Here is an 18,804-nt window from a genome sequence, read left to right as displayed (position 1 = left end):
GAATATATGTGTTCAATATGTGAGTCAACTTAATTGATTGATAGTGCAATTACATACACAAACACGTGTTATGTGGGGGCTGCCAAGCCAAATGGGAGACGGGGCGAGAACGAGGTCAATATTAGTTTTCACCGAATTATTACCGCTTTAACCGGCGCTAATTTGTGTTTAATCTGCAGAGGAATGGCATGCTGGCTGGCAGTGACGGATAAGGTATTTTACTGCGATGATTAATTACGCTCCGGATATATATATGCACGAGCTATGGAGGCAACCACGGAGAACTTTATGAATGTTCAAGTTCGGTTGCATTATTGCTGCCAGGTCGTTTTAATTTAAGGTTATTAAAATACCGGGTCAAAGGAATTTCAATAAAACCGAATAATTGCAATATGGGTATGGCTTGGGTGCCAACTATGCGGTTGGGAGCTTTTGTTAGCCTCGATATCACGATGTAGAAAGGTATGCTTGGATGCTCTGGGTTATTGGTAAGGATTCGAAGAAACTGATGGGTTGAGATGTTTAACTTTGTTCAAATTATTACTGATTGACATGTGGATTAACATGGCTTATAGAGAAATCTCTTGTGTTCATTTTGGTTACCAAAGTAACCATTTGAAATTTGTCGCCGTAGAGGCTTACTCGCCTCAATTCAATAACTGCAACGCTTCTTTAGACCCATAGTAATAAAGTCACGTTATCGATGTTAGCTGAGGTCTGAATCGTGTTTGCTTTTCTGATTCTCTAACATCCTTGACAGTCACTTGCATAATCTTCTGGGTATCAAATTCCTTTCTTTCTTCAAGTCGACAGTTCGACGAAGACCTCCAGCTCGTCATATATTTTATGGAGGAATTTGTAGTTCCCCGATCCTTTAGAAACTTAACTTCGAGAGTTTTAAGGTGGTTTTAATTAATGACCTTGTTTCGAAGAATTGTTATCCCCGATTCCCAGTTTAAAAAGAAACTGATTGTATCCAGACAAACAGGTATTATTTAATTAGCTTCAAAACTATATATTGTCAATGTGCTTCCCACCGAATTTAATGTGTTTCTCCCTTGGAGATATTGCTTTGAGGGTTTGTTTGTAAATCAATGATCATAGAAATAGGCTCCTTTTCCAGAGTCCGTATGTATGCCCCGCAAGGAATTCTTTCAAATTGTAGTACATTTTTGAATCATTCCTGCAGTACCAGATGCTGTTTCTGCCTGAAATTGCCCCAAAAGTGGTTCATACTCTCAGCGGCACTAACTGTTAGCTCATATTAGCTTTCCTTCACAGGCTAGTATTTCCTCCAAACAGATGTCGAGTATAAAAGAATAGTGTGAAAAGCTTTGAAAACAAGGGTTGTTTTCCGGGTCTTCAGTGCTGTGGGTCATCCACATTAATGATAAGCTATTATTTGCCGCATACTTTGGGACATTATCCTGATGTTCCTCGAATTGGAGATTTACGTCCTGTATAACTCCTTTAAAGCAGTACTATGGTGGATTGACCATCTTTCCGCGAAATTAATCTGGATCACCTCCAGTCATATTCCCGTAGCGTACATTCCAATATCCTGTTTTTTTGCTACGATAACCATAGCCAACCCATATATATAACCAATCACAGTATCCTTCTTCGGCAGGAGAAGGAGAAGAACTCAATAGCTTTATTACGTTCCACAGGAGAGGATTCAGACTTCGAATTATGTAGGGTTTCAATCTTGAGCATGTACCCTTTCGGTTCCCCACCGATATTAAACAAAATTACCTTTCAAAGAGGTAGCTAGATAAGTATCAGTGGCAATCTCACTGGAAATGCCAGGCGGTTTCATCCTCCTCCTTGCAACTTCGACAATCCAAATTCTATGGTTTCTTTATGATGATGCCATAGCTCAAGGGATGCCCTTTGATGCTAGAAAGCTGGAGGAAGGAAGTTCAGGATTAGAATGGGGAAGGGATGTATGTTGTAGTCAGGCAGGAAGACAGAATATGGTAGTCTGTTCCACATTCGTATAGTTCAAGATAAGAAGAAGTCATGGTATTTCATGGTGCGACTAGCACTGACTCTTAGAGGGGATGGGAGCGGCTACTTAACCGGGTGTTGCATTTGGGAGAGGCTCTACAAGGGATAAGAGCCTATATTTCTTGGCAGCAGTGACCGTTATAATAACGATAGAGGAGAGAAAAGCCATCCAATATATCGTCAGTGCTCAAGTGGCTCAATTTGTGATGTGATGCTCACATCACCGATGAGTTTAAAAGCTCTTTGTTGAACTTAATCAAGAGTAGACAGTGCAGTTTTACATGCACCCGCCCAAATGTGAAAGTTGTATTCGAGTTTAGGTCTAACGTCAATCCTGTAGATCTACTCTAGATCGAACGGTGAAAAATATTTTTTTCGCAACGATTCAGAAACCCCATGTTAATATCCAGTATGTTGAGTGAGTGAGTGAGGGTGAGCCGGGAATACTTCCTCCATCGACAAGAATAGGTTGTGAAGAGAGGGGGAGCACATAGTTTATTCGAAATGAGATAGCATTGTGTTTTAGAAGCATTCAACTGAACACGATTTCATTTGCCCCAAGCAATAATAGACGATATGTCCTCATTCAATCACTCAAACATGCGCCCCCGGTTGACACCCAATGTGCTACGACAAGAGCTAGCCAGCGAATCCAAAGAATACGCGAAGCCAAGGGTCCTGTCATCAGCAAAGCTGTAAATTGTATTGAAAGTGCTACTTAAGAGGTCATTAATGAAAATGAGAATGAGGATGGGTGACAGAACAGTATCTTGAGGTACCCCGGCAATTTGGGTATAAAGTTCTGATTCATCACCGTCCAATACAACTCGAATGAAACGGCGATTGCGGAAAATTTCAATCCATTTGATGAGCTTGTCATCAAGACCAAATGCGCGAAGTTTGGCTAGGAAGGTAGGGTGCCATACTCTGTCAAAAGTCTTCGAAATATCAAGGGCCACAACTTTAACCTCGCCGTGATTATGAAGAGAATGATTCCACTTTTCCGTCAGAAGTTTCATCAAGTCACCGGTCGAGCGCATAGAACGAAATTCCGTATTTCTTGTCTTTGATAAGGTGGTTTGAGTCAAAATAGGTCATTAATTTAGAGTTGATAAGTTTTTCAAAAACTTTTAACAGAAGTAGTTAGCACTATTGGTCGGTAGTTAGAGTCTCTTCTTCTTTAGGTATGGGCTGGGCATGGAAAGATACCATCAGGACCTTGTGCGAAAGTGCAAGGGTCCTTGATGAGAATCGTAACTTCGTATATTGGGATAGCTCTGCAAAAAAGTGGAAGATTAGAGTTCGCAGAAAAAATCTCGGCAAATAAATTGGCCTTCTCCGATGATTTATTGAAAATTTTATCATTATATATAAGAGGTGTAACAGGGGAGCTTACGTAATTATTTTTCACTGTTTCTACAAGGGACCAAAAACTTTTGCTACCCTTTTGGCTAGTGAAAATTGATCTGTCTTATACTTTGATCAACTGTTCAACACGTCCCTACACTATCTCCACAGTCTGGAAGATATCGCCACTGAGTATAAATCCTTAATTGTCGCTTGGCTGGCGTTTCGGAACAACTCTCAGTCCACGACAGTGTCATCAGTATCTATGCATGGAATACATTGACGGCTCCTGCAAAACCGTACGACTCCGTTGCAATGTGAGCACCCGATAATCCTCCCATGCCGACTCCACAGACTACTATCGATAAAGGATACTGTATCATAATATGTATGTATGTTATACCGCCTTATACAGCCTGATTAGACAGCCCACAGCAAAATTCCTCCTAAAGTTCAGCTTACCTGTGGTCTTATCCTTTGGGAACACCCAGAGTTCCCAAAGTACTTGATTTAGAATGTTACTATGACCGCAAGGCTTCGGCGTACAATATGGGGACTCACAAGGCACGACAACAGTGCACGATACAGCGCATTTAATATGGAGGCCCAGGAGAAAGAGTAATGGAAATGTATTCAAAGCATCCGCCGGGCAGGGCTGAAGAGCCCCAGCAGCAGCTGCACAAAATGTTCTGTGAATGCTATTATACTAGGTTCTATTGTATTCCCTACCAAACGGTCAACACCATACAACAGGACCGTATGTTAAAATGAGATGAATCACAGGGGTACACAATTATAGGAGCATTCTCTGCTGAAGCAGTCTGATTGCTAAGAGGGATACCTCTACATCAGCTTAATCACACAATAAACTATATTTGCCTTGACCAATGAGCCATTAATTCATCTCACGTAACTTGACGAACTCGACTTCCAGAAAATCTGAAGATACCTATATTTCTACCGAAAGTTTGGTCAACAGAAAGCAAGCTGGTTTCCGCACCGGATCTCCATGAATTAACCACATCAACGCCCTATGGATCATCTTAGAGCAGTGCACGGAGTTTAGATCTTCGCTTCATTTGCTCCTCCTCGATTTTGGGAAAGCTTTCGATAACAGAAGACGCATTCCACTCCATATGATGGCACAAAACGTCACCTGCTTTATAGAGATACATTCTCAGAGGAATTTGAAGTCGAAAGCGGAGTCTGCCAAGAATGCATCTTGCCACCAATATTATTTCTTTTTGTTGTCGGTGACGTTCTTCATGCCTCGTTGTCCGGAGAACGTGGAGGCGTTCAATGAACCATCACATCTTCCCTCAAATACCTCGACTAGGCTGATGACATCGACTTGCACTTTTATCGGGGCATCGACCTTGGCCAAGTGGCTCTGGATTTGGGAAGAGAGGCAAACAAAGCTGGACTGAAAATAAACGTCAAAGCTAAGGTCCCCAGCCTGACGAATCATCGTATTCTCCCTATCTGCATTAATGGGCAGATCATCGATCTACCATCGCTGGCACCGAACTGGATCTTGCCCGACACATTCTGTGTTGCTATATGGGAGTAGCACATGAAAAGTGATCACCACTGTCACTCAAAGGCTCCAAGATATCGATATCACTTGTCTGCAATGCACACAGGTCTGTAACTCGCGGGCGATAAGTCACACATTAAGGAGGGGTGCCAATTACATTGTTGGCTACGCCATGCATTGGTTTAGGTGTTACTGGACTATTTATTAAATATATTTTGGTAACTTAGCAGGTGGCTTTTCTTGATTGCGGGAAACGTTGAGGAATGTTCTCACGTCTTGAAGGGCGGTATCATATACTACCAGTCTAGACGCTGATGCATACATAATTAGCTATCTCAAAAAGCTGCTATTGCCGTGAAGATCCCGCAACTACTGAAGCTCCACACGCTGGCTTGCTTCTTTAAGGATCTTTTGAAAACTCCAGTTTTTCCCCTGCTATTTAACAAAACTCCACGTGTCCTTAAACAGTTGCATGGGTCCGCACCGGGACCTGAAAAATAAACTAACATAGGACATCGCTCGTACCTAACAGGCGTCAATATTTGGATTCCGAGATCGAACATGCAACCCTGAAAGGTGAGTTCGCGAGGGGGGTGTTCGTGGATATTAAACGAGATTTTGACTGTGCTGTTTCCAAAAATTTTGTGATGCCGCCAAAAAGCATGGTGTCGATGAAACTTTAACTAAGTGGGTCAATGCAATGCAGACATTGTTGAGGAGCAACGAAAGGCTCAAAGATCAAACTTATGCGGATGAAGTGGCTGTGCTAGCTGTTAGTCGAGATTTTGGAACGGTGTGTAGAAATATAAAACGCGCCGATAATTTATATGACAATTGATGCTCCAAGTAGGAAGGGAACTGAATGGTTTTTACCTTCCAGACAAGAGAGTGCAAACATTCGACTCTCCGAAGAAGTGAACTATCTGAGAGTGATTCTAGACAAGAAGCTTCTTTGAAACAATCATATAATGATAAAGAGAAAACGAGCTGTCACAACTTATAAGTTGTGCAAGCGGACCTTACCTCTACATCAGGACTTAAATCTCGGGAAGTAATATGGTTATATGTTGCTATCATAAGCCCGATGTTCGTTCATGTGCATATAGGTGGCCTCTCTGCAACGAACTGAATGTTTGGGTATGGCCGGTGACATGAGGACGACATCTAGCGCAGCTCTAAATGCATTACTCAAATTGTAGCCCTTCAATCTATTTATTTAGAACACTACAATGAGGGCAAGCTCATAGAGGAATACGTTAAGGTCTATTGGGCAAGAACGGACGTGGGGTCAGAGAATTAGAAGAGTTATTGAGAGAACTAAATCCAGTTTCGCAATACCTTCATCTGTTTGGTAGAAGATATAAAGTTATCTTCAAACGTAGAGAAAACTGGGATGAACCAAAAGACTGCGTAGGAGGATATACTGAGGTCTTCTACCCTGATGGCTGAAAAGCAGAACCAGGTTCTGGAGTAGGAGTCTACCTTTCGAATAGAAAGGAGAAATAAACAACGGTCTGAGTGATTGACGAGTGGTTGAAGGGCAGGCGCATTGCAATCTGTAGCGACAGTCAAGCTGCATTGAGGGCATTGGGCAGTCTTTCAATTATCTCAAAAATCGATTGAATTCTATTCCTAGATTTAAAACGATGGAACTACTCTGCGTACCTGGTCATTGCAATGTAGAGGGAAATGAAATCTTGGATGCCTTAGCGAAAGAGGATTCAATTTTCACCATTCCGAAACTGGAACCAACTATTGGAGTGTCAGTAATATTGGCTAATGATGCACACAAGCACGCAGTAAGCTCCACTGATCTTCCAAAATAAACGACTTCTTCTAAACGGCCCTAAAGTCCCTCATGTGGCGGCACAAATTCTGTGGTTCCATATACATTTTATGGGTTCACTCCCTTACATTTGAAATATATAAGTTTTTTGATATCTATCTCTCCGGATCTACACCGGTCCTAAAAACCTATTTACAAGTTTTCTCGAGAAATATAATGTTGACCAGTCTTTTCAAAAATGTGTATTCTAGGAAATTCTGATGCCTTACTTTCAAATTAAATCTTCAATTGTGTCATTAATACTCTGCTCCCTTTGCAGGTTCTTCAACGAAACCCCAGTTCTACTTAGTGTGGAATACATTTGAAGTGAAAAAAATTGAGCTTGCAAGAACCTCATTGTACTATTTTTTTGAAAACTCATAATGATGTATGGATTCTTCAAATTTAATGAACACATATGACCCTCTCCCTAAACATTTTTTTCATATTATTACATGAACACATCCCTTCATACGTTATTAGTATTCCTCATCTCCACGGTTCCCACTTGAAAAAAAAAAAGGTTAATCACCTGTCTCTTCTCCATTTTCACCTACGTGTTTCCACAGAAAATCTTATTCGTGCCTCCACGTGCGAGTATACCGCAGAATTTCCCAAGATGGCAGCATACATACAACGCCTCCAATTAACGACAAACTTAACTCAACGATACGAAGCGGAAGTTCCATGACACGGCGCTTACAGTATTTTCCGGCTAAATTGTGAGAAAATTTATTCCAAAGGAAGAGGTAAATAGGTCAAGAAAGCGCTTGCATAGGTTTTTCTCATTTTCGTAATCTCACAGTTGGAGGGTTCCAGGACTATACTCGTACTATTAAATTTCTCATCATAAAAATGTCCCATGATGAAAATTCTACCCGCGGGAGTCGTGCCTCCAATTCTCTTTCATGCAGATGCTGGGGGAAGATAGTAGCGATAGGGCAAAGGATATATTTTCCACTCTAGCAGACACATACCGCATATGAAGTGGTTACAAAGTGCAACCCTTGATACTTAGTAGTGATATTTTGTAGCTGAATTTTTGAAAATTGCTTTATATCTTATTTTAGAAGTATCTTACAAATTTTATGCAAATGATAGTTTCAGTAATATTTTGTACGAAGTTCTTCTGATCTCGAAGAAGTCTTTTGCAATTATCTCGGTTCATTCAATGCGTCCCATCTCCGTCGTGACTTACCAATTCCCGGTTTAGAGTGTCCAAGGAAGGTTTAACTTCGATAAGAAGTTTGAAACATGTTGGAGTAACAGGGCAAACTGGAAGAGCGCGGCATTGGCATACAGCTTAAATCAACAACTGATTACCCGGTACACTTATGGCAGAGGGAGCAGGCGCCGGGATCATTGATCCAAGGAAAAATTAAATTAGAAACTCGTATGTGAGTGATTTAACAGACTGAACATACTCGGCTCGTTCAGTAACGTCTTAATACTCTGGATTCCAGGCCACATTGGATTAGACGGCAATGAGGCAGCGGACTAGCTAGCCAGGAAAGAAGCTGCGACGGTACTATACAAGAGTCATTCTGTAGAGTCGGAAATGAATTAGTGGCTATGACAATAAAAAATGTCTGAGGGAACTACACTGGACGAACTTACCTGGAATGTAACAGCTCAGTGTACTCATGGGAGGATATGAACCCAAACCCTCAAAAGGTTGGTTAAACCTCACCAAGAAGAGGTTCGGGATCATAGTAGAAATTGCCAGTAGAGGCCTGCACTGTGATTTGGTGCTTAAAAATATATTCGAAGTTTTCCCTGCTTGTCGTAAGTGGTGCCCAAAACTGATAGAAATTTGTGCGTTAGCAACCTGCAAACTTTGAAATTTGAAAACGTCAATAATGCCTCGGATAGGAACTGACCTCAAGCCGAAGATCTGGAGCTATCGAAAACGGACTATGATTGCTTTCCGGAATGTGAACACGCTCCGCGACAACGATAGCGAATGTCCTCTGAATACTCAATTTCTCCAGCCTGAGCGCGAATTCCATCGATGCAGGCTGAAAAGTCTTGGCATAAGAAAAATAAGATGGTGGGACTCTGGAGAGTACTCCTCCCTCTTGCCACACGTAAAATTCTGGTCCAAATTATGGAGCATCACAATTGTACAATGCTACGCACCAACGGAGACTTCCGATATAGTAGAGAAGGGTGGTTTCTATGAATAATTAAACACAGTTCAGGGCAAGCTTCCTAAAAGTTACTTTGTTATCGTGATGGGTGATCTGAACACCAAGATTTGATCTGACAACACCTTGCTTAGGCGTGTAATGGGAAAACACGGTCTTGACAACCGCAACGGTAATAGTGGAAGGTTTATGGATTTCTGTAACTTCCACCGCCTAGTCATTGGTGGCACATTGTTCGAGAACAGAACTTGCCATTAGGTCATTTGGGTTTCAACTGACCGACGCTGTACGAGCAATCAGATCGACCACTTCGCGACCAACAGTAGATTTCGGAGTTGCTTCCCAAACGTGCGGAACAAGAGAGACGCCGATGTCGGCTTCGAAACGGATCACCATCTGATGGTCACTTACGTTCGCATGCGAAATGCGTCGGCCACTTCTCATAGAGTGGAGCTGTGACTCAATTAGGTCAAGATCGACGCCTTGTATGATCCAGCTGTCGATTAACATAAGAGTAAGAGTAAGCTGACTACGTAATCGTGGAATCCCACCTATAAACGTAAGGGTTTAAACGCCCAATTGACCGCTGTGAATGATTTCGGGCATGGTGCCCTCAAACTCCGATACCGAGCTAAATGCCAAAAAGTTCAGCGTAGTCTACGCCTTGACAAGACAGAATTTGCTATTGGTCAGGAAACTAACGACGCCGCAGATCACAATGATTTCAGAACTGAATACCGAATCACGAAAGAGCTTGCATGTGATCGCAAATCTTTCGATGGTCTTGTGAAGGATGTCAGTGGTCAATTTCTCATCCACGATAATGAACTGAAGATATGAAAAGAACACTTCACCATGGTTTCTAACCGTATCACATCCGGTTAAGTTCCTCATCTTGTGGATGGAATGGTTAGTGACGCTAGCATGCGGATATGTACTCACACGGAGTAAAGCTGCTGAACTTCGCAACATTTCCACCCCTGCAGTTACTCCAGGTGTGCAGCCTCCACTCATAGGGTAATCGCTGGGATTTGACTCCTTCCCCACAAAGAGGAAGAAGGGGATGATCGTCATAATCCCAAATAAGGGGACCAGCTTGGGGTGTTACAATTAGAGGGATATTTGATCTCTGCCGTCGTAAAGATAATAACTAAAAGAACCTTGGAATGCATCAAAGAAAATCTCAAAGGCTGGTTTGCACTCCAGATCCTCCTGCATTGACCACAACAATACCCTCCACATAATTTTGGAATATTATATGGAGTTTAGATCTTCGCTGCACCTACTCTTCATCGATTTCGAGAAAGCTTTCGATGGCGCGAACAGGGAGCGTATCTGAAGTTCTCTATAGCGGAGGACCATTCCAGAAAAACGAATTGCTATTATCAGAACGACACATGATAGCGCAAAATGTTACATTCTAAACCCAAAGGGGAATCCCCCAGGGTTGCATCCTGTCACCAATATTATTTCTTCTTGATATTGGTGACGTTCTTCATGCTGCTTGAACAAGAGGGCTTGGAGGATTTCGATGGCATATGACTTTCTGCATTAATAAGCAGGGCAGCGAAGGCGTCGATCAATTTGTATATTTAGAAAGCATGCCTTCTGCCAACGGTGGCACCGAAATGTATGTCGTCCGACGGATTAACAGTGCTAGATTCGTATTTGCTGACCTATCTAAAATCAGGAAATGCAGTTATCTCAACACCAAGATCAAGTTGACACTGTTCTGGGCTTATGTTCTCTTAGGTTCCTTCAGTGTTGCTATATAGGAGTAGCACATGGAAAGTGAACTCCACCTGTCTGCGTCGTATAATTAGAGTACGCTGGCCTAATAATATCTCAAATGGAAAACTTGATCGGTGCACAAGCCTGGCACTAGTACGCATTGTGACCGGAAGACAAAAGTGACAGTGGATAGGCCACATATTGCGGAGGGACGACAATCGCATTGATGGCTTCGCCTTGCAGTGGAATCCACTCTCTGAGCGACGGGTATATCAGCCCCAAGGGCACTTGGCGCAAAATAGTAGAGAATGAGTGCTAGCGTCTCGGGAAGACGCGGTGGGCATTCAAAGCCATTTCAGGTTACAGCGAACGGTGGCGCATAGGTAGCTGATGCTCTGTACGTGGTTTATGACAACCTTATATATATATACACTTCTTTTTTGACTGACTAAGAAACCTACTCCGAACACATGGTTTACTGGATGGTTATTATAATATATGGTGTAGTGGATCTTATCTAGGAAATCGGTCCGTATCCAGCGCATCTCTCTTTAAGCTGTTACTTCAGCTTGGCAGCCCCTGTCCTAAACAGGGAGCCCAAGTTCGCACGTTTTGTGTGAAACAAAACCTTATTAAAATTAGTTTACTGTCTGTCTTTCTACAAATTTTTGTAATAGCTGACACCAAATTTGGTGGGAAGGTGTCAAATATGGACGGCTACTCATTCTGTGTGGAGCTTAAGGGGGGGCGGACTCCATACATGTAAAAGTGGGGGTGTCTCATGAAGGTATGAAATGAAAGGACTCCATTCATAATTTTCAGTGATGACATCAGTTCTGACATATAATTCAATAAAGGGGAGAGCGAGGACTGCAAAGTGGTCACTTCTTTCACGGACCCAGTCTTGGAAGCTACCCAGCCGAAAAATCTGAAAAAAAATCACGAAGCTGTTACTTCACGGTGCTTAGAGCTAGGTTCCGAAATGCCCTCCTGGTGGAAACCGCTCTATTACTAACAAAGTTATAGTAGGACAAAGTTTTCGCTTTAGTGCAAATTCTAAGACTTTGAATGTCAGTATCACATAATATATGCAAATACATTACATGCTAGGTACAAATGGAACACTCAAATATTTTTATATAAGAAAAACACAACACCTCTCTTACCTGAAGCGTCCCGTTTCTGGTTTCACCATTTGTTTGACTTCTTAGCAATTGTTTTCCGTGTAGAATTGTGTATCCAACCCCCCAGCTAGAGGATCATTTGGTACAGATTTTCCCGTTTTTAACACGGGAGACTTGCCATTTGTAATTTTTAATTAAGAAAGAAATCCCAGCAATCATTACGTTGAGGTAGAGATAGAGTTTGGTGGTAGAACTGCAGTTTGGTTCAAGAGGTGTTGCCCAGGTTTTATGCTCCATCATAAGTAACAATCCGCCATTGATTGTATTGAATGGTCTCTATTTGAACTCTACCTACCTACCTACACAGGATGTCAATAGCATTCGCAAATGCTGCGAATAAAAACTAGGAACAGGTTTCCCATAAGGATTAGTGTTGGAATATAAAAGCTGTTATGATAGATACATCAAACTTTTCTTGTCTAGGCGACGCAGATCCTGCGTAGTTCATTCCTTGAAAAACAGAAAGATATGCAGAAGTATTGTGGAGAATATGTGTGCATCTTGTAACAGGGGCTCAAAATCCGCAAAACGATTCTTTTGGGAGCACCCCGTCTTTTAGTGCAAATGTACACCAATTGCAGCCTGTTGCATGATATTTACTAACAGAAATCCTGCAGAATGTAAACGAACCTGGGATATCCCATTAGTTACGTCCTGAAGAAGCTGATTCTCTGCCACATCCTATACATGCTCATGCCCATTGTTCTTAGGTCATTTTCTATATCTGCCCTGACGAGCATGCTGCGCAGGAACTTTAATTTTAAATTTGCCGTCATTGCTTCGATTTTCTTGTGGAGTTCAATGCTAATTCAGCACAAAAGACTTCCTATAACAAATACAATTATTCGAACTTGTCTTATTATAATTTTAAAATGTTGTGCTATAAAAAAAGATCTCCAAAAATTTGAAAAAATTTTAGCATATTTTTTCATGGTTTTCCAATATCAAAACCTAAAAATTAGAATATGAAAAAGCAGGGTAACGTTGATACCACTTTACAACAATCGTTTAACACCTCATTATTAAAAATTACTGATTATTCTCAAAGCACGTCCAGCATCCTAATTTCGCTGCAATGGGCATCATAAGACCGAAGTAAAGTAAACCAAATCGGGAAATGTTTGAAACTTTCTCTCAGTTTATCGTCCCAAGTTGCAGAGATAATATTAAGTGAGCAGTCAAAAGATATTTCCAAGGCATTTGCTTCGTCCCATTTGAAAGCGCTTGCAAGGGGCCAGGGACCACTGATAAGTAATATACACCCTTACGCCCGGCCTAAAAAGTATAAATTGCAAATAATAAAAAGCAAACAACCAGGAGAACTGTAGAACCCTAGACTTAAATGTAGCTCTTAAAGAGAACTTTAAAAAGTTGTAAATCGAGCCACTTACGGGAGCCGTAGCCTTTCATTTTCATTGGTCTTCCACAATGCTCCTTGTATCGTTTCTAATCCGAGAGCAAGCAAGGAGGGCTGCGATTCAATATGAGTGCTTTGGACACCAAAACGCGTCCTTTTGTAAATGTTAGCCATCAAGGTTTGAAAAATTTCCCGCAAAATTTTACGATGAAAGTTTAACAATATTGGTTACAGTGGGTGGGTTTTGTGTAAGGGATGTTTGGGGGGCTGGAATATAAAAATTCTTAGCGGGCAGTAAAGATGTCGGAATCTCAAAAAATATGGGAAGGTGTAAATGCCTAAATGCTTTCTGTTAGTCTAATGATTGATGGTTTGTTTGGATGAAATTTACGCTTATGAAACATTTTGTAAGATTGGATAAAATTATGATTATGACACTTAGGATAAAGATTATAACGCTTAAGATAGGGAAGGTGAGATGTGTAAACTTTCTTAAAAATGTTGGCATTTCTTTTATAGTTTCCTACTTCAAACAGTTTTTCTTGGTTCACTGGCAACTCATAGTAGAGTAATGTTCTTTGTGGTGCGGTTCGAAACCTAGGGAATCGTGGTTGCTTAATGGATATTGGTATCCTTTTTCCTTTATTACACAACTTTTGCATTGGTGTGACCCCATGACGTGGTAATGGAACTAAATTTTCATTGGAAATGAAGTAGCAAGAATAACAGTAAAAAAGAAGAAACTGTATGGATGCCATAAGCTCCCCCGAAAAGTTAAAAGGAGTCACGGGTTCACTCCAACATAATTAGATGAATTATTGATATCAAGGTCATAGCCATAGCCAGTCAAATAACGATAGGACCATGTAATGAAACTATTCGAAAGTAGATTGATCAAACAACCATCCTGACTGACCCAAGGCGAGAGGTAAAAGCTATCCCAAAACCTAAAAGAGATTGGTTAAATGACCTTGAAGGTTTGCATGCAAATACTGAAGCTCCATCAAAGTGCTCGGTTGATACATTCTTGCACGTCTCTGTGCTAGGCAGGCTTGGGAATGTAGGGAGGTCGCTTCAGCGCATCGATCCCTCATGTGTCATTTTTACAAAATCATCGTGTTTATACCGATGCATGGGTCTGCACCGGAATAAAAAATAAGCAAGCGAACAATGAAGTTAAACCTGGAAAATAAATAAAGGGGCTGGACCGCGCGTGGAGTCGTGAATTTCCAGGCCCGAATGCTGCGTTTGAGGGAGGGGGGAATCCACGACGAATCACAACCTGAACCATTGTTTCCTCTGCTTCAGATTTTCAATGAGGTGCGGCCCCTGAGGTTCCCTCCCTTCATTGACATCCTGGCCGGAGTGTACGCGCCACAAAGAGGTCGTCCTAATACAGAGAAAGATGCCTTCTAGTAACGTGCCTGCAGATAACTATATCATCATTGTAGGCGACCTTAATGGTCATGTAAGTGAAAAGGCAGACGGTAACACGTGCATTGGGTAAAAAAAGTTCGGAGAACGCAATGACGATGATGAGCGTATAGTCGATTTTGCGGAAGCTCATGACCTTGTATTAGTAAATACATGGTTCATCAGTGGGGGCACTGAAACCCAAATCGACTACATTCTTATAAGACACCGAAATTTTATCACCGTCACTGACTACAATACCGCACCTTATGAAGCCAGTAGACCTCATCATCAACCATTGATTGCCGTCTTGCTAAGCAAGCCATCGATAAAACAGCGTGAGGAACGCACTGGTCCGCCACGTTAATGCGAGTTTGTAGAAAGATAGAAGAAATAATCTCGCTTACGCAATTACCAACCATTACGAATGCGAAAAATCGAGGACCCAAACTAAAGAAACGATCAACAAACTAGTCTATGCAACCCTTGGGGTAAGGTCGCCAAGCAAGGTAAGCGGTTCATCAACCGAGATACTTGGCTTTGAAATGACGTTGTTGCAATAAACGTCCACAAGTTTTTCAACAATAAAACGCTGGCCAATTGGTAGTTCCAATACGGAAAAAAAGGCAGCACCGTAGAATGTTAAAATTAACGCCCCATTCGGTTGATGTCTCATACCATGAAGATTCTCGAACGCATTCTTGACAACTTTATTAGCGACATCGTTCAAATAACCGTGAATCAAGCCGGTGTGTCAGGAACTGCGAAACTACTGACGCAATACATGCTGCGCGGTTACTGATTGGGGAAACACCGTGAGAAGCATCGCCCTCTTTACATTGCATATTTCGATTTGGAAAAAAGCGTTTAACAGTTTGCCACACGAACTTATCTGGCGTACTCTACGACAATACTAATGGCACAAAAACTCCCGCGCTGAGTTAAATTACAGTACTACGATTCGAAAAGTAAAGTGTAAAAATGTTTGGCGAATGTATCAAAACCGCTTCGTGTCTGTGTCGTTGTTCATCAAGGAAGCGCCCTTTCACCACTTCTTTTTGTTCTGATTATGGACACATGGGACATCCAACGTCCAGCGCCCTATACACTGCTTTATACAAATGATATTTTCCTAGAATCCAATAGCAAAAATGATCTCGAGCAACTTGTTCCAAACTGGAATGATCGCCTCATTCAACACGGTCTCAGATTTAATTTGAAGAAATCTAAATTTTTGACAGCCGATCCTGTCATCCTGACAATCACTGTCAGCGGCAGTGACCTGCCCAGTACTGAGCGATTTGAAGAATCTCGGATCAACGCTATCAGCCAATGGAGAACTGCGTTCTGAAATTGCTTCACGCATTAGCGTAAACTGGATGAAATGGCGGTCCATAACTGTTGGTTATACTGGTCATACAAAAATAGCAAGAGAAGAGTCTTTGATGGTATAGTCTTGTAATTCGCAATAACGAGAATTCACTCAGTCTGAACATCAAAGTCGATGGTAATCGACCAGAAGGCCGGCCGAAGTAATGGTGGCATGATACACTGGATGATAATTTGAAGACCTCGCGATTACATTCAGCGCAGTCAAATGACAGAGCAAAATGGTGCAACTGATCACGACCAATCGAGTTCGCTTGTGACTGGGAGAAAGGCTTAAGAAAAACAAGCTATCATGTGTCATTTCTCTCTGCGTTGTTTTGAAAGTGAGTTACATCATATGATATGATATACCGCCCTTTTTCCAATTCTTCACTAACTTATTCCCACTTATACCTTCACCGTTTGAATTTTTCACATCAGAGAATTTCTTTCATTTCTATATTCTGTTGTTCTCAACTTGCCAAGTTTTGGATGGGAAGCTCATTCTCGACGAGGTCGGCCATTGACCATGCTTAATTGTAGAAACGCGAGGCAAATTTAACCAGCGTCATGCTGGCGCTAAAATATATTTCCTACCTCGGCACCATTTAGGCAAAATTATCTGTGCCCATCAACCAACTTTACTCAAGACCATACTAGGGTCACCCTAAGGGCTAGGCTTTCCAAGATTATATTCTAGTCCGGTAATTTCACTAACTATTATATTAAATATATATAAATATTGTATATATTCAAAATCATTCACAATTGCAGCATTATTGGCTCCACTGTGGCTGTGCGATTATACTATCCTGAAAACTCCTTCGCCCCTCATCTTTGTAAGGCTGGCTATCACAAAGGGGTGCAAACACTGTCGACGGAGCACTTCAATAAAACTCTACTCAAGTGATCCTTGGATTTTGGAATAGCTCAGTCCTCGTGCTTTATTTCGATTAATCATCATTTAGCCGTTCTCCAAATTAAAAAGTCATTACGATGGTGCCCAACGTAGGCCCATCGTTCATTAGACTTCAATATGATAGACATGTGGAAGATAACATATACTCCGTCTACCAACTTCGTCTTGATATGTCGGATAACGATGCGTTAGTCTCTCACCCTAGTTCCCAGTTGGTTTCCATGTGCACTTGACTTTCTTTCGGTAAGAGGACCATCCACATCCCGGCAAGCCTCTCAGTCCATCTGGGTGCCTCTTGGACCGAAAACATCATCGACGTACCAGAAAACCAGACGGCACCAATTTCTCAGCTCTGGCAGTGATACACACATAGTAAACCAGCAATGAAGAGGCGCATAAAAGTTATCGCGCGCTGTTTAACCGGCATGTGTGGGCACCATAGACAGGGCGCATTTACGCACATAAGTGCAGTTTGCCACATCTCCTTTGCGGCCGGCCAGACGGCCGAATTGTTTCTCAAAACATCACCGGCCACCTGAGCAGTTCAAACTGGCAGGTTGATCAGGTCCTATCCTCGTTTCGGCCGCGAGCCCGCTGTTCAGTCGTAACTAACAAGCCAGCCTGACGTGCTTGGTGGCCTTTATGAAGGAAGTGTTCCGAAGACTCATTCTCATCCTACCTTGTAAAGTCGAGTTTCCTATCCATTCTTTTTGTGGTATACTTCAGTGGCTTATTATTTCCTGTGTTCGCCTTGGGTATTGCCATCCGAGTTTCTGTGTCTTTAGTAAATAGTAAGTCTTTACTTACCTTTATGTGAAATGGTGACCTCTTTGCTCAGTTACTTGAAGTATTTCATGTTCTTTCTTTTTCGTCGGGATGAAATCACGAGTGAGATGTAAGATAGGTGGAATACGGAGGCATTTTGCTTGAGCTGGACCTATCCCAATGTTTCATTCTCAAACTGTTCTCGGATTCCAAGCCAGGTAGACTAAATTCTTGTTATTGCCTCTTGTTTGAATTGGTTATCTTGTACTTGGCAACAGAGAGTACCTCGATTGATAATTCTTCGTTTCGTTCGTGACAATAAAGCATTTGAATTAATTTTTGCCATCAAATATGAATATACGGATAGGTCACCCATGCAGTAGGGTCCACTCTCCCAAGATAGCCGACGAGTGAATCACCCCAAGGGCGAGCGTCTCGGGAAATCAAATGGGGAACTGAAGGACATTTCAGGTAACCGCAAACGACGACGCCTAGGTTTCATTGACGCGCTATACCCCACCAAGTGTTGAATGGAAACCATATATACTCCGAAAATGTATTATTTAATCGATGGTTAGGATTAACAAAAGTTCAAAGTTCAGGATAGTACTGTAAACACTCATCCATACAATACAATTTACTCCTTGCGCAATACAGGGTACACAACTTTTCATTAAAATCCACTCGCTATGAAGTCAAAACCAAAATGTGTGAAAGCCTCGATTGCTTTTTGTTCCCTGCACACGAATTCGAACTTCCTTACGTGAGAACAGAGCGACCTTTCACTACCTTTTCTGAACGCAAACTCCAACTATTATGTGAGCGCTCGACCGATGACCTCTAAATCCCAAGGAAACTTTTCCCCTCGATCAGCTGATTCAAAAACGCCACATGCAAAATCTGCTTATTGTCAGCGGAGAGTCGTTAAGCAAAATGCATCTGTTAGCATGCATTTATGGGGGAAATGTAAGCTCAATGATCACTTTAGTTTGTAATTTATGTAATGGGATAATTACTAAATGGGATTTTTGGATTGCTGAGATTTCAGGATTGATACAAAATTCAAAGTGCAGTTAATTTGATCTAAATATTTACGCAATGTTCAAATTAAGAATGTGGAAGCCGGATGTTAAGCAGAGAATTGGACAAGAGAGAATGAAATGGAAAAACTAAGATTACTTTGCGCAATGACGTTGTTGGA

General features: G+C 41.7%; 1 protein-coding gene across 2 annotated transcripts in view; it reads left to right on the top strand.

Moving 5' to 3' along the window:
* LOC119646653 (chondroitin sulfate N-acetylgalactosaminyltransferase 1) overlaps window positions 1–18,804 on the top strand; it is a 345,789-nt gene that overhangs the window by 122,197 nt on the left and 204,788 nt on the right. The window lies entirely within an intron of this gene.

The sequence above is a fragment of the Hermetia illucens genome, chromosome 1 (genome assembly GCF_905115235.1).
Source record: "Hermetia illucens chromosome 1, iHerIll2.2.curated.20191125, whole genome shotgun sequence".
NCBI lineage: Eukaryota > Metazoa > Arthropoda > Insecta > Diptera > Stratiomyidae > Hermetia > Hermetia illucens.
Note: the sequence above shows the minus strand (reverse complement) of the source record. Positions and strands in the feature narration are given on the sequence as shown.